This window comes from Ceratotherium simum, chromosome 14, assembly GCF_057802395.1.
Source record: "Ceratotherium simum simum isolate JZ-2026a chromosome 14, ASM5780239v1, whole genome shotgun sequence".
NCBI classification, from domain to species: domain Eukaryota; kingdom Metazoa; phylum Chordata; class Mammalia; order Perissodactyla; family Rhinocerotidae; genus Ceratotherium; species Ceratotherium simum.
Window position 1 is genome coordinate 25,279,708 of NC_141913.1, and position 15,697 is coordinate 25,295,404.

At 37.0% G+C, this 15,697-nt stretch overlaps 1 protein-coding gene across 11 annotated transcripts in view; it reads left to right on the forward strand.

The window, feature by feature from the left end:
* Nucleotides 1-15,697, forward strand: part of DTNA (dystrobrevin alpha) — a 353,310-nt gene that overhangs the window by 177,647 nt on the left and 159,966 nt on the right. The window contains exon 1 of one of the 11 annotated variants that reach the window (XM_087439124.1): nucleotides 10,584-10,722. The exons of the other annotated variants lie outside the window; for them this stretch is intronic. The gene's annotated coding sequence lies outside the window, so the exon portion shown is untranslated. Of the gene's footprint in view, nucleotides 1-10,583; nucleotides 10,723-15,697 lie in introns of those variants that run through there. 11 annotated transcript variants of the gene reach the window in all.

The window sequence follows — 15,697 nt, forward strand, 5'->3', positions numbered from 1 at the left end:
CAGTGATTGATTTAGACCCGTCCTTGAGACCCATGGTAGAGGCATGGGTAAGAGTTCTGCCAGCAAAGAAAAATGGAAGAAATGGAAATTAGGTAGGTAAAGAGCAAATCTGTTACATTTCCGTATATTTCTTCTTTGTGAAACAGACCCACCCATATTAGTTTATGCTTTGTGTTTGCAAATGACAAAAAAAATCACTCAGGCTAGCTAAACAAAACAGGGACAGTCAGGCTTCAGATAAGGGTAGATTCAGGGTTCAAAGCTTATGCTCAGGACCTTGGCTCTTTCCCCTTTCTCAGCTCTGTTTTTCTCTGGTGTTGGATTAATACTTAAGGAGACTCTATCAATGCAATGATGAAGAAGGCCACCAGCACCTTCCAGCATACACAATCTACCCAGCCATAGATCACAGAGAAGAGAGCTTAACTCTGTTTCCCACAGGACTTTGACTGGCTCTGCGTAGCTCACATAAATATCCCTGCTACGACTTTTATCTCCATTCTGATTACTTTAGTATACTTGTGGATGATCCAGTCGATACTTTCCTTATATCCAGCGAAAATCCTTCCATTTGACCTCAGCAATCCAGTTCTTTGACCACTGGAGCTAGTTATCTTCAGAAACTGAAGCACTTCCACTCTCCAAACACCACGTCCTACCCTTCCAGCTCTGATCTCCACGTTTGCAATTCTTTGTGTTCATTACAGGGTCTTTTGGTCCTAGTTCTTTCTCACTAGTGAACAATCTCCTCCTGTCTTTACTTCCCTCCTCACTTGCTTAGATTCCATGGTCCATCCCTTGTACAAACTTCCCTTTTATGTACCTTCAACTCCCTTGCACATCTTCCCTCCCATCATATTCACCAGGCAGTAGCTGAGCCATGGATGAACCCACTCACCTGACTTACCTATACTTTCACCTGTTTGGCTGAGCTTTGTTGAAGAAAACCACACAACTGAGCAAACTGGTATCATGCTGGGCTCCTGATCACCACTTTAGATGTGCTTGCAACTCTCCATGGCTAGCCCACTATGTCTATAGTCAGCTCACTCTCCTACTATCCATAGTGACTAGTTCATTATTTCTCCAGTTGCATCAAACCTCTTCTCCCCATTCCTCATTCTGAGCTAGCAACCTTGCTTCTTACTTCATTGAGAGGATAGAAGCCATTAGGTAGGAACTCCCTCTTTCCACTCCCAAATGTACAAATATACCTTCATCTGCAGCCTTCAACTCCTTCTCCCTTCATGTCACAGGAGAGGCAATTTCTCTCCACATGTACTCTGTATCTCGTCCCCTTTTACCCTCTTAAGAACTGAGTACCTTCAGTCAGCCATTTTCTCTCCCATATCATGTCTCTCTAGTGGACCACTCTCCTCCGCATGTAAATATTTTCCAGAATCTCCTATATTTGAAATATTCTTGACTTCATATTTCCTTTCTATTGCAGCCCTACATCTGCTCCCCTACAAACCCAAGTTTCTCCATAAAAAGAAACTGTTTATACAGGCTGACTCCACTTCCTTACCTCCCATTCTTCTCCCGTCCCTCACCATTCCACGAAAAAGCTTCTTATTAAAGTCATCATTATCTCCATATTCCAAAGCCAATGATTGCTTTTTCCATTCTAATCTTACTCAACCTCTCAGTAGCTTTCAACTCAAAGATCATCTCTTCCTTCCTGAAAACTCTCCTGTAAGTAGCCTCCATAGAAACACACTCACAAGGTTTTCCTCCTACCTCCCTGACCCCTCTGTCTTGGGGAGGAGTCTTGGGCATGCTTCTCCACGTATGCTCTCCTTTTCCCATGGCTTTAAAAAAATCTCTTTGTACCTACAATTCCCACATCTACATCTCCATCCAAGCTCTATCTTCAGGGCTTCAGGCATATATAGACACAGCCTATGTGACATCACTGCTTAACTGTCTCAGAGATGTCTCAACATGCTCCTGCACACGGATTCTGCAGCGTAGTAAATGGCGCCTCCATTTATTTCAGAATGATGGGAGTTTTTCTTTATACCCCATTCTCACTCATCTCCCACATTCAATCTGTGACTGATTCCTGTCAATTCCACCTCCAAAATATATTTCAAATATATACACTTATTACTGTCTCCATTGTCAGCATTTTAGTACAAAATCACCCGTTTGCTCCCAGACTGGTTTCACTTGATCCACTCTTGCCCCTTTCTTACCCATTCTCCACATCATAGCCAGGGTATTCCTTTAAAAATAAAAGTTGGATTATGTTACTATTATGTTTTAAATCCTTCAAAAGCTTCCCACTGCGCTTAGAATAAATTACAAAATCCCTAACATGGCCTACAAAACTCTAGTCTCTGCCAGCTTTTCCATGCCATGACCCTCTGCCCTTTATGCATAGTGCTCCAACCACATTGATCCTGCATTCCTTGAACACATCGTGCTCTCTCCCCACTCAGGGACCTCAGCATATGCTCTTCTCTTTGCCTGAAAGGCCTCCTTCTCATTTTTCACAGGTGTCGTCTCAAATGTCACTTTCTCAAAAGGTCTGAGATATCACCGAATCACCACGGAGAGGATATTCTCTCCTCATACCTCATTCTAAACATGGACACAGACTTAAATTACCCACTGTGAAGCTGAGAACAGTTCTCAAAGCTTTCCTAAAATCTTAACAATAACAGAGAGATATTATGAGTCAGAATATTTAAAATTAGTCATCAGCATAATTATTCCTTAGATCATAACCATACCCTTCAGAAGGGGTCCCATATTGGCTGTTTCCTCCTGGGCCACCATGTTTTAGAACCTGCTTTCCCTACAGGTAGGAATTTCCTTTGACCTGGACCTCCCCATGTTAAGAACTTCAATACCCATTCTCCCTGAATCTAGTCCCCAGACCCTTCCCATTCCGCCTAATAACTCATAATTTTCCAGCTATACCATCCAAAATGAACATAGTATTTTTGAGTGGCTTAGTTCCCTTTCTCTCTGCCACTGTCATCTAGGATAGGCTATGTATAACCAATAGGCCTATTAAAATTTATTCCAAAAAAGAGCAATCTCAAAAATAATCATGAAGTCTTTAGCTTCCCTTAGAATATGGAAATGGCTGCAGTTTAAAAAGTAACAATCCACTTTAAAATCAAATACATGATTTTTGTATGATGATACAAAAAATCAATTTTTGTACATATTTACAAAATATATAAATCTACATATTTACATTGACATGGATATGAATATGTAAATACAAAAATGTTAACTGTGGTTGGTGGGGTTACAAGTGATTAGAAAATATTTTTGCTCACTTTTATTTTTTTTATTCTATTTTATTTTTCTTTAAAGCTCATGCATTTTTTTGTTTGTTTGTTTGTTTGTGAGGAAGGTTAGCCCTGAGCTAATATCCATTGCCAATCCTCCTCTTTTTGCTGAGGAAGACTGGCCCTGGGCTAACATCTGTGCCCATCTTCCTCTACTTTATATGTGGGACATCTGCCACAGCATGGCTTGATAAGCGGTGCATAGGTCCGCACCCAGGATCTGAACCTGCAAGCCCTGGGCCACTGAAGAAGAGTGAGCAAACTTAACCGCTACACCACCGGGCTGGCCCTGCTCACTTTTATTTTTTAATTGATCTACAGCATTTACCAAAGATATCATAAAGCCTGAAATAGATAAAACAAATAGTGTTTATGTTTAACACTTTGGATGTTATTGCTGCAAGTATGACAATATGAGTGAGCAATCCAAATCACAGGCTCTAACGTGTCACTTAGGGATTCTCTTCCCTCGGTGTGTGTGTATAGGAGCATATAAACACATAATTGTATCTTCACTAGGATGTAAAGTGCCTTTACATCCATAACAAATATGAGCAGCTAATATCCTCCAAAAACGCTATTCATCTCTGATGAACAACGTAGAATGCTAATGCCTTTCTGCGTTGTGTTACTTACAAGCCGTAATTTTGATATTCTATCAAAAGGTCCTTCCTAATGTCTCACCTGGCAAAAGCATACTGTGGTGCCTTCAGTAAAACACAAAGAACACCTGCTCACCATTATTTATTGTGCAGATGTCCTTTCAAATGCTTAAGTGCCTCCCTCCCAGGCTTCTGTGCCACCTCTCTTCCTGTTTATTGTTCACCATTGTATAAGAGTTTCTCCAGTTTCTCCATTTCACTGTCACTGTGGGGTTCTAAACGGAAGGCAGTGGCCTGATGAGGAATTGACTGGTGTGAAGTGTGGAGCAAGGATGATACCTCCCACATTGACTCCAATGAATTCCTCAGCGTTGTACATGGGAACCTCTGCAATGTCAGATGGATGGTCCCTGCCGATGGAGTATTTGCCACCACAGACACCCAGAAGGGTCCAATGTCTTTATATTATGGGTCAATTTATATAAAATTGTTTAACTACCAAATGAACCTGTTTCCTTCATTCCAATAATGGAATTCACTTAAGTATACTGAATGAAATTTCAAATATTATTTTACTTGTCTCAGTTTATTCAAAAAATTTTCTCAATTGTGTGTATTTCTTCAGTATTCTTTTACCGTTACCCCTTCTGGGTAATTTTTCTCTGTGTTCTATTGAACCACATATGCTTTTCTTTTTATCTTTCCCCCTAAATCATCTTATGTCCTTTTTCAGCTGTTTCTTAATCTGTTTTTCCATAATAATTTATTCTCTATAGTCTGCGTTATGTTTTCTCCTAACTTGCTTCATTATTGAATACCCTTTATTTTTATCACAGTTGTCATCAATAATTAACTTTTACTGAGTGCCTTACAGGGTACAAGGCATTGCATTTGCGTCCTAAACTCTCCATCTCGTTACCTATGATATATATACACATATTACTTGACAGACAGTTACTGTTCATCCTCCCCCCCTCACCTTTCCACCAATCATTTAATTACTTGTCCTTTCCCAGGGGCACATTACAAAGGAAGGCAGAAACTCAGTAACTTCTATCACTCCTACATCTAATCATGGTCACTGAATATGCTCCTAGGGTATACCAGGCATCCCTCCAGAGAGCTTTAGAATGTATGCTTTGCTGATATATTCCAAGTCCTTGAAAACGGAGTAAAAGAATCTGGGAAAACACACCTAATATTCCAACAACAAATGCTTTCCAAACTTAGGGCATACTGAATGGGTGATTTTTCCCACTAAATATTCTGCTTAAAATGACCTAATTAAATTATCTGTCTACTCTAAAGTCATTAATTGTGTTTCTTATCATATATTATATCTACAGCTATATTTTCTTTACCCATATTCTTATCTCCCCATCTAGGTTGTAGGCCATTTATACTTCTTTGCCTACATCTAGTGCAATATGTGCTTTTAGAAGGCACTTAATTAAAATTTACTGAATTAGAATAAGTCATCTCATTTTAGAGTAAGCCACATGGAAGAGACAAAGAAACTATAATCTCTGTGTACTGTGTATTCAGACTAAGAAAATGAATTATCTCAAGAGCGAAGTCTTGGGAATCTACCTGTTTCCTTGACTTCGCAGGTAGACTTGATTTTCAGAAATATCCTTCCCTTTTCCCTCTAGCTGAGAGAGAAGGTATCCTGTCAAATGGCAATATCATCATGGCTGTGCAAACACACCTGGGTTTACCGGATATGGAATTCTCACAGAGGGTGACCAGACACAGACTTATTCCTCTTGCCCTGTGAGTTGCCGGACAGTCTGCCACTTGATTCACACTGTTCTGCTCTCCTGACAGAATACAAGGCCATAGAGGAACTCAGAGCCCATCAAAGAGCTCTGCCTAATTTTATATCAATTTGAGCTCACTAACTTTATGAGCATCCTGATCTCTCAACTCTCTTGGAATCCTTTTCCGTTTTGTCCTCCTCAGGCCAGATTTTGGTCTGGGAGAATATTTGCTTCTTCTCAGTATCTGTTCTGTTTTGCTGTCAGTGAAATGTGCCTTTAGAGATTCTGCCATGTGGATTGTCCGTGGTGAAAAAACCAGTGTCACCTGCCTCCAAGTAACTCCCATTCCTGCCTTGGACTCTAGAGCACATTCGTGGAGTTTCACAGATGATACCAAACCGGAACTGGGAGGGAGCACCTCAGAGACGAATTGCCCTTTAGAATCAGCATGGCGAATTTACAAAAAGCCAAGTGGACTCACAAAGAACATCAGTTTCTGTTCTAGCACTAGAAGAATTCATGGCAGGATTTTGAGTCAGTTATCTCACATCATTGAGCCTCAATTTCCTCTTTCATAAAATGGAGTATTATACTAAATTATAGATATTGATCCTGCCAATTCTAAAATTCTGTACTTAGATTTTCTAACCTAAACTCAATAATACCCCCTCCCCCACAGGAATCTATTCTAAGGAAATAACCCAAGAAATAGCCAAAAATTTATATACAAAGGTATAGTGCTTATAATAAGAAATCTGGAAAAGATAAATAGATATTTAACAATCAGAGATGGCTAAATAAATTCTGATACATCTAAATAGTAGAATTTTATGCAACCATTAAAAAATATTTTCAAAGAAGATGTAATACCATAGTGTGCTTATTTTACATCTTTCATTAAGCAAAAGAAAGCAATATTCAGAATTATCCAGGATTTTTAACATATAAATTAAAGAAATACATTAAGATGTCAATATTGGTTATGTCAGATAGTTGAATTATATGTGCTTTTAATGTTATTTCATAAATCTTTCTGTATTTTTCAACTTCTCTACGCTAGACATGTGATATCACCTTTTAGTGAGAAAATGGACAAGAAGTGTAACTTTTTAAGTTTAAAAACCAAGTGTGTTTTTCACTAAGGAAAAATCTAGAATATAACTGTATAGTTATAAATTTTAAAGAGAGGAAAAATACAAAAGCAGAAATTCAGGAATAAATTTCCATAAATGAGTAAGGCAAAATGATTCAAGATTCACAGTAAGTTATCTGTAGGATATGTAGCCTTCAATGTCACAGTGCTATTTTAAAACAGATATTATTTATAGCACTGTTGATACAATTCAAAAGAGGAGGGCATGTTTTGAAAATATCTTAAGGGTAAAATAGAATATCTTGATATTGAGTTACATAAATTGAGATGGCTTGCAACAGCCTTGTTCTTTCATAAGAAATTTTCGTGAATAGAATAGATACTAATCCGATTAATATTTTTTAGGTCAGCTGCTCAAAGCGGCCCAAGAAACTATGTGCTTGCAAAAATTGTTCAGTAGATCACAATCTTTTTTTGTTGCTGTTAACAACTTTTCTTATTTGATTTAAACCAGTACCCTAACAATAAAGCACTTTGTGGTATTATAAAATAAATAGCAATTTTAAAATGGGACCTGAAAAATTGCATTTGCAGAGGTTCAAATTGTTTTGTCTTGTTTTAATTTCATTAACATCAGCAGCGAGTTTTTTTGTAGCCATGCTGCTTAATTCAAGCTCATGACCTCTGAGCCCATGTTGTTACCTTGAGTTTGTGGGAAATTAGGTGCCCTCACATCTGACGAGAGAGCAGTGAAGCAAATAACCTAGTAAGTTCCCTCCCATCTCAATGGGGCCAGGGCTTGACAAATGGACTTCCTGGGATACATTCTGAAGCATTTTGTCGCAAGAACTGTTTCTCCCTAGGTGATTGGATTCTTCGTATGAAATTAAGTGGGTCACACCAGCACAGATTATGTTACAAATTTTATTCACATTGATGGAGAAGTTCATCTTAACATGTGCCAAGGGGGATTTAAAACTTTGTGAAACCAAATATACTGACATCATATTCCCTAATGCTTGAGAGAGAGAATCAAACAAGACGCTTTACCATCTGACAAAGGATGTTTGTTAATCATATTAAATGCTCTTGTAGCAGTCCATGTTGACTAGATAAATGATAGGCTCTTAAATTTACAAAATGAAGGACAATTAGATACATAACCAATCTGTAGGAGAAAAAAGGCACACAGTAAAGACTCGCAAAGAAATGAATGCAGGAAATAGGGTCTCGATTCAGCCAGCCACACATGAGAATAGTGTGAATTATTCAAATTGTGGTTCTATTAGTCTTTCCTTCATCAGCTGTCCTGAAGAGGATTAAGGGCTGCTGATTTTCCAGTGTCTGTGTTTCTTGCCTTTTCCCTGTTCTGCCTCATTTACACGCTTTATAGGACTGTGTCATCATGAGTCACAACACTTAGGAACTTTCCAGAGTTGTAACAGTGCCAAAGCTATTTTAATAGCCTGTACTGATTTGTTGTAGGGCTTTTTTTTTTTTAACCATAGAGAAATCTTGCAATACGCAACACTTATTTTATTCTTTCTGGCAACTTCCTTCCATCAAAGTTTTTTCTCTGCCACAGTTTTTTTTTAACCCTTGGCTGCTTCTTTGCACTGTAAATTTTCAAAGGGATTTTAATGCTAATTTTCCTAGGCAATTGGCTTTGGTGTCAGCTAATTTCCTGAGTTAGACGACTGTGGAGAAAAACAACTAAATGTCTGTATTGGGGAGCAGTTTACAGCCCTTGTAATAGATCAAGGTGACCTTTTAACTACTGTTAATCCAACGCTGGTCAATTGTTAAAAATGCGGTCTGTGTATATAATTTGTATTCTGAAGGTCTTTATGATGAAAAATTCTTTATATTTTATTTTATTTTGAAAAAAAATCACTAATAAGTAACATATAGACAATTTCTTGAGAATCCAATATGTATATCAAAATGAACTGCTTTACTAAATGTGTTTTTTCTTTCACATTTAAAAATTTTTTTAATTGGCTACCAAGTTTAGCATTCTTCCCACAGTCTGTTTTGCACTGGGAGCATGTATAACGTTTGGACTGATCATTCCCCCCAGGTCTGCAGGTGGGAGCAAGCAGCCCTATTTGCCTGACATGGTCACTGTATTTATGCTGTGTCATTACCCAAACTCCTATTATGAAGCGTATGATTGATAATGTGTATCTGGTTGAAAATGACAGTTTTATCAGCAAAGGAAAGTCAGGTGTCAGTGAGCTTTCTCATGGTTCCTCTTGTTCAAAAATCATAAACATTTTTAGTAAATAACACTAGCAAGAATTTATTGAGCATTTAGTATGTTTCAAGCTTTGTGCTTGCTGCTTTCCTTGGACTACCTTGTTTCACCCTTTTACATAGCTCTTTTAAGGAGGAACTTTACAGGAGAGTAAACCAGGCTTAGAGAGGTGAAATAATCTATGCAAGATCACAAAACTAGTGTGGGCGAGAACCAGGTTTCAAACCCACATCCGGGTAACTCCACAGTTTCCCTTTTTAAGAGCTCCTCTTGTCTGCCTCCCTTTGTGGAATATCTAGGAAAAGCCTGTGCAGACCCCTTAAGGGTTTAACCACAGCAAGGGATGCTCTGAACACAGTCCTGGAGGAGCTGAGATAAAACATTCAGTCTCTGCTTTATCCATTCAAGAAACAGCCCCCGAGCCCTACATTATGCCCAATCCTTTGCTGGTTACTTGATATAGGAAGATGAATAAGACAGCGTTCCCTTCCTAGGAGAGTCTATATCTAAAGAGAGAGAGAGATGTAAACAAATTAGAATGAAATATGAGCTAAATTTGGGAAGTAAGCAAAGCTGTGGAAGCAGCAGGGTGGCAATGCAAGACCTGAGGGACAAAGCAGTGCTGGCTGGAGGACAGGGAGCACCAGCTGTCAGCGATGTTCGTGGTGGGAGAGAGGAACAGCAGCTGAGTGAGGTGAAGCCGCAGTCACCCAGGACTCCCATCAGCCTTCCTTAAAGTCCTGGGAATAAACTGAAGGTGATTTCTTAAGTCTTAATTGTGTAGCCATGGGTTTGGGGGTTCCAGGATTGTTCAGAGTTCATACTGTCCCAACCCCAAGACCTCTACTCTTAACATAGATCCCTCAAATAGAGTTGGGTTGATTCTAGCAGGCTGTATCCCCACAGATCCAAATCTATGATCATTTTAAATAGAGCTGCAATCTCATCTGTTTAAGTAATGTTTAAACACAAGGTTTTGATGAAAAGAAAATAAAGAATTTTACCTCCCACCTCTGAGCTGTGATTAGAAGTTTGCTCTAGAAAAATATTTTGAGACTAGCCCTTCATATACTGATGTAGTGTTTTCAGCATCTGTGTTTACTGAGTCATTTAATGTATTTTTTATATTTTTTAAAGAGCTGTGAGATTATTGCTGCATTTCCTATTGAGTTAGTAACTGGTATTTAAAAATATTTGGTTGGCAGAAATAGTAGGTAATGATCAGTGTTTCAAGGGATTGGTGGCCACTTAAAAATGCATATAGTTATTTCATTAGGTGGTTTAAATGCTTTGGGAGACTTTTTATTCTTATACCTCTGTTAATTCATTCTCTCTCTTTTTTGCCTTGTTCATGAAGTTGAGTCAGCAACAGAAACATATTCAAATTAGACTTGTCATACAGAAAAAAAAGTCTGACTTTGTCAGGGTGGGTGGAGGGGAAAAAAGCAACTTTTTGTCAGTCTTTTGTATTTCAGCAGCTGGATTCATTGCTACCATGGTAACGGACCACATGATGAGGTGTATTAGATTGCTCTGTGTTGAGCACAAGGGGAAGAATGAACACAGCGTTTTATTGAAGTTAAAGGTTACTTTGGAGTTTCTTCTGTGGAAATGTGTAAGGTCAAATACTATAGCTTTCAGCATATGTAGTACTTTAGAGGAAGAATTAGGGCCATGTTGGTGCATTTAACTACAAAACCAGGTAAGGTACAAATGAATCTATGAAACTGAACTCCTTACTTCTTCTGTTTCAGTGGCATAACTTGCTGGGTGGAATTTCACTGTCGCCCCCACCCCCACCCCCACATGGGTACAGGACAAATTTCCCCTGTCCCCTCCACCCAGCTCCCCACCTCCTGTTTCATCTGTTTTTAATTTGAAAGTCTAAAACGTTGTGAATTTGTATGGTTCTGTGGTAGTGTGTGTGAAGGTGTGTGTGCATGTAAAAGAGAGAAAACTGGAAAGGAGGTAATAAGAATGCAATAATTAGTATCTTCAGATCAATGTAAAACTGAGTAAAGTGTTTCCTTGTTTTCTTCTTTGAAAATGGTCCACTTTTCTTAGAGGACACCTTATTAGTGGCATTAGTCCAAAGCTGCTTGTCTCTTAGACTAAATTAAGCAGTAGGACAAAGTTCTTCAGTGTGTTATTTAGTATATTTATTGTATCTGGGCTTTTATTCCTCTTTCATCGTATTACTCCCAGCCTCATCCAAGATAATAGTTCAGTTTTATCTATAATTTTTACAACATATTTTATTTCCATTAGTATTCTCTTCTTTCAGGCATTGTGGTCGTATGTATCTTAGAGGATTTAAAAATAGAAGTGAATACGATACGGGTTAGTATAAAATGAACTCTTTTGCTTTAGAGGCTGGTAGGAGCCGAATGTAAACAATTCAGTGTGGCATCAATTCCCAGAGCGCAGAAGCCTTCTCCTGCGTTGTTTACATATCAGCCTAGCAGCTTGCTTCAAAAGAGGAAGCTTTGATATGCATAGAACAAGTTAAAGAAGAAGAAAATTTCTTTATTAATAACTTTTTTTGGTTTCTTGTTCATGGTTTCTACTGATATTTGATGTTTAGCTTTCTCATAAGACGTTAGAATTTCCTTTAATTTTTTGGCTAGGGGCTAACCTGTGTAACTTCTCTCCTCTTAGAACAAAGTTGTCGTGGCAGCTTTAGAGACTAAACCTAACTAAACAGTAGCAGTAACTAAACTTGAATAAACCCACTGTTATTCAAGTGTATTCACTGTCCAGTATTCACTGGAGTGTTTCCATATAGGAAAGTCTTTGAAAAATACTTTCTTAGCTAAAATCAATTGTTTGCCACTCATTGGCACTGATTGGGATAAAAGCCAACAAATTATTCCACGTGGGATCATCTGCCCCTCTTTCTTCAAAAAGGGAAACTTGGATTTTGTTAAATCCATTTGTGCTCTGTGATTTTTCATTGCTGTTTTCTTAGTCTCTCTGGTTTTCATACAACAAGCCATCTTCTAAATTTGAACAAGGAGTTGTAATCATTATTCAAAACAATTTTTTTGTCATGATTGCAAATAAAGGGAACTATTTCCATGATGACAAATATCAAAAGCATTTTAATAATATCCAACATTTGTAAAATTCCCCTGCTTGTATCTGAATTCATTCTTTCCTTTCTCCCTTTGTTGCTCTGAATACAGAACGAGCTATGAGCATGTCCTTCAAAATAAAATATTTTCACAGGCGTAAGTTATTACTTAAGAATAGGAAGTTCTCAAGAATTGGTGAAAGATGGTACCTGGTAAAATATTTTAAAGTGTAAATTCTCAATACAATATCTGAGGGAGAAAGTGGTCTGTTTTTATTAAAGGAAAAATGGAAGAGGGAGGGAGGGAAAGAGGAAGAGAGAGAGAGACAGCCACAGAGAGAAAAGAAAAGAAAGAGACAAAAGGTGAAGATAAAAGTGTGAATGATCTCAACCAAGATTTCTCCTTTCCCATCAGTACTGGAATGGGTTAAATCTCTATATATCAAAGAAAAGAGATAGAGTAGTATGGAGGAGGTGAAATTATTGAAAAGCACTAGTATTCCACTATTCCATGTTTCAAATCACGATAAGACATAGGTTCCATCTATTAATTGAAATGTAAACAAATTCCTGTAGTTGAATTTATTTCAGTCCTTGCTGTTGTGGGCTAAGAGATCAGCTAGCTTAGACATTAGACCTAGAAGTGTGTAAACATCAATGTATACCCAAATTTCTGTGGTCTTTATTCACCTAACACTGTATGTATGTGTCCATTTCTGAGGTCATCCTAACTGAGAGGTCCATAACATAGAAGCTCCTTTTAAATTTTATTTTTTAAATAAGAATTGTATCTATTTAAGGCATATAACATGATGATTTGCTACACATATACATAGTGAAATGACTTCTATAGTCAAACTAATTAACGTGTCTCCTCCTCACAAATAGTTACCACTTGTGTGTATGATGAGAGCTCCTGAAATCTACTTTCTTAGTAAATTTCCAGTATACAATATACAGTATTAACTATAGTCATCATGCTGTACATTAGATCCCTAGGCTTGTTCATCCTATATAACTGCAACTTTGTACCCTTTGACCAACATCTCCCTGTTTTCCTCACCCTCCGTCCCCTGCTTCTACTCTGTGCTTCTATGTATTTGGCTTTTTTAGATTCCACATATAAATGAGATCATGCAGTATTTTTCTTTCTATGTCTGGCTTATTTCACTTAGTATAATGTCTTCCAGTTTCATCCGTATTGTTGCAAATGGCAAGATCTCTTTCTTTTTTAAGGCTGAATAATATTCCGTTGTACATATACACCACAATTTCTTTATCCATTCATCTGTTGATGAACACATCAGTTGTTTTCATATTTTGGTTATGTGAATAATACTTAATGAATATGGATGCATAGATATCTTTTCCAGGTACTGATTTAATTTGCTTTTGGTGTATACTCAGAAAAGGGTTTGCTAGATCACATGGTAGTTCTATTTTTAGTTTTTTTAGAAACCACGTTATTTTCCATAATGGCTATATGGAAGCTCCTTTTAGAGTTGTTTTGATACTTACGTTCTTAAGAAACAAAATGACTTTGATGTACTTGCTTTAAATTAGAAATTTTGCCAAGATGTTTTAATTGAATCATATTTTTGTCAATCCTTGTTTAAATCATGCTTTATTGTTAGCTTTGAATGATTGGTGTTTCTTAACATTTGAGCTTTAATGTCTAGAGCTCCTTAGCCTCTCAGACAAATAGCTAATTACCTGCAAACATTTACCTCTATTAAGGAGATAGATGTTCAACAGAGTCATGATGAAGAAGAATCATATTGACTATTATAGCATCTTCAATAAAATTAATGATAATTGTTGAACTCCAATACAATATTTCTAAAATAGAGAAGATCAAGCCAATGAATGATGCCTCAATATCAACTAGATATTCCATTTTTAGGAGCTGCTGTTTTTAAACCTGTGACTTCATTAAAGTGGATTTTATTATTGACAATCATCTAATTTTTTATGAAAAGAATTGGACTCTTTTTTTTAAATATTCTTAAATGTTTCAAATGAAGAAAAAAGTAATGATCGTGATCATGATGAGGACGATGACAATAATGATTAATTAAGAGAAAAATATTGACTTCATTAGAAAGCTCTAGACTCTGCAAAAGGCCAATGTTTTTAGAAATAAAGTCGAAATTTCTAATGGGTGGTATTATTTTCAGATATTTACTCCCAAATGTTATTAATTCCATTAATAGCATTTACAAATCACTAACAATAGATATGCTTGTGATGTTCTTAACAGAGCTTATTATAAAGTATGTTGACTCTGTTCGATATGCAACAGAGGCTCCCATCAATAATAATTAAACTTATCAAAAATTGTACAATGTGTAGGCTGGTATCTGATAGGAAAAGAGTAAACTTATTGCTAGGAATGAACAATTTGTTACATTTGTAATATATACAAAGGGACAATCAATTGGTTTCACTTTCATAATAATATTAGCTTGATACATTTTAGAGTGATAAATATTATTATAATAATTCCCCATTACCTGGCATGCATATTATGAAATGTTCACTGTTGACATCATTTCAATATTTTAATTATCTTTCTAAATTTGTTTTAAGTAAATATTTTATGTCTAAAACCTATTAATCTGGAGTTTTTTTGGGAAATAATTATACTCAGAAAAATCACTTGCCTCTACCCAACCCTCACATGAAAGAAATACCAGATGGAGTGGCAATTCTGATATAAAAGGTGGATCCATTAAAGTAGTAGAAGAAAATGTAGAACTTGAAATAGAAAAACATGCCTTCAAAGGCAGAAACTATAAAGGAATGGTTACATAAAAAGTTGTTGCTTCTGGAAATGCTATAAGCAAAATTAAAAAGCAAATAGCAAAGTAGAATGAATATTTGCAACATAAATGAAAGAGAAAAGATGAGTATCCATAATATATAATGAGGTCTCATAAATCAATTTTTAAAAAGCAGAGCACTAATTATTTTTAAGACTTTATTTTTTAGAGCGGTTTTAGGTTTGCAACAAAATTGGGGAGGAGGTACAGAGATTTCCCATGTATTCCCTGCCCCCACACCTGCATAGCCTGCCCCATTATCAACATCACTCACCAAAATTGTACATTTTTTTACCAAGGATGAACCTACATTGACACATCATAATCACCCAGAGTCCCTAGTTTACCTTAGAGTTCACTCTTAGTGTTGTACATTCTATGGGTCTGGGCAAACGTACAATGATACATATCCATCATTATAATATCATACAGAGGATTTTCACTGCCCTAAAAATCCTCTGCACTTTGCTTATCTCCCACCTCCCCCTCTACTTCCTGGAAACCACTGATCTTTTTATTGTCTCCATAGTTTTGCCTTTTCCAGAATGTCATATAATTGGAATCATACACTATGTAACCTTTTCAGATTGGCTTCTTTACTTAGCACTGTGCATTTCAAGTCCTCCATGTCTTTTCATAGCTTGGTAGGTCATTTCTTTTTAGCACTGAATAATATTCCATGGTCTGGATGTACCACAGTTTATCTGTTCACCTACTGAAGGACATCTTAGTTGCTTCCAAGTTTTGGCAATCATGAATAAAGCTGCTATAAACATTCTTGT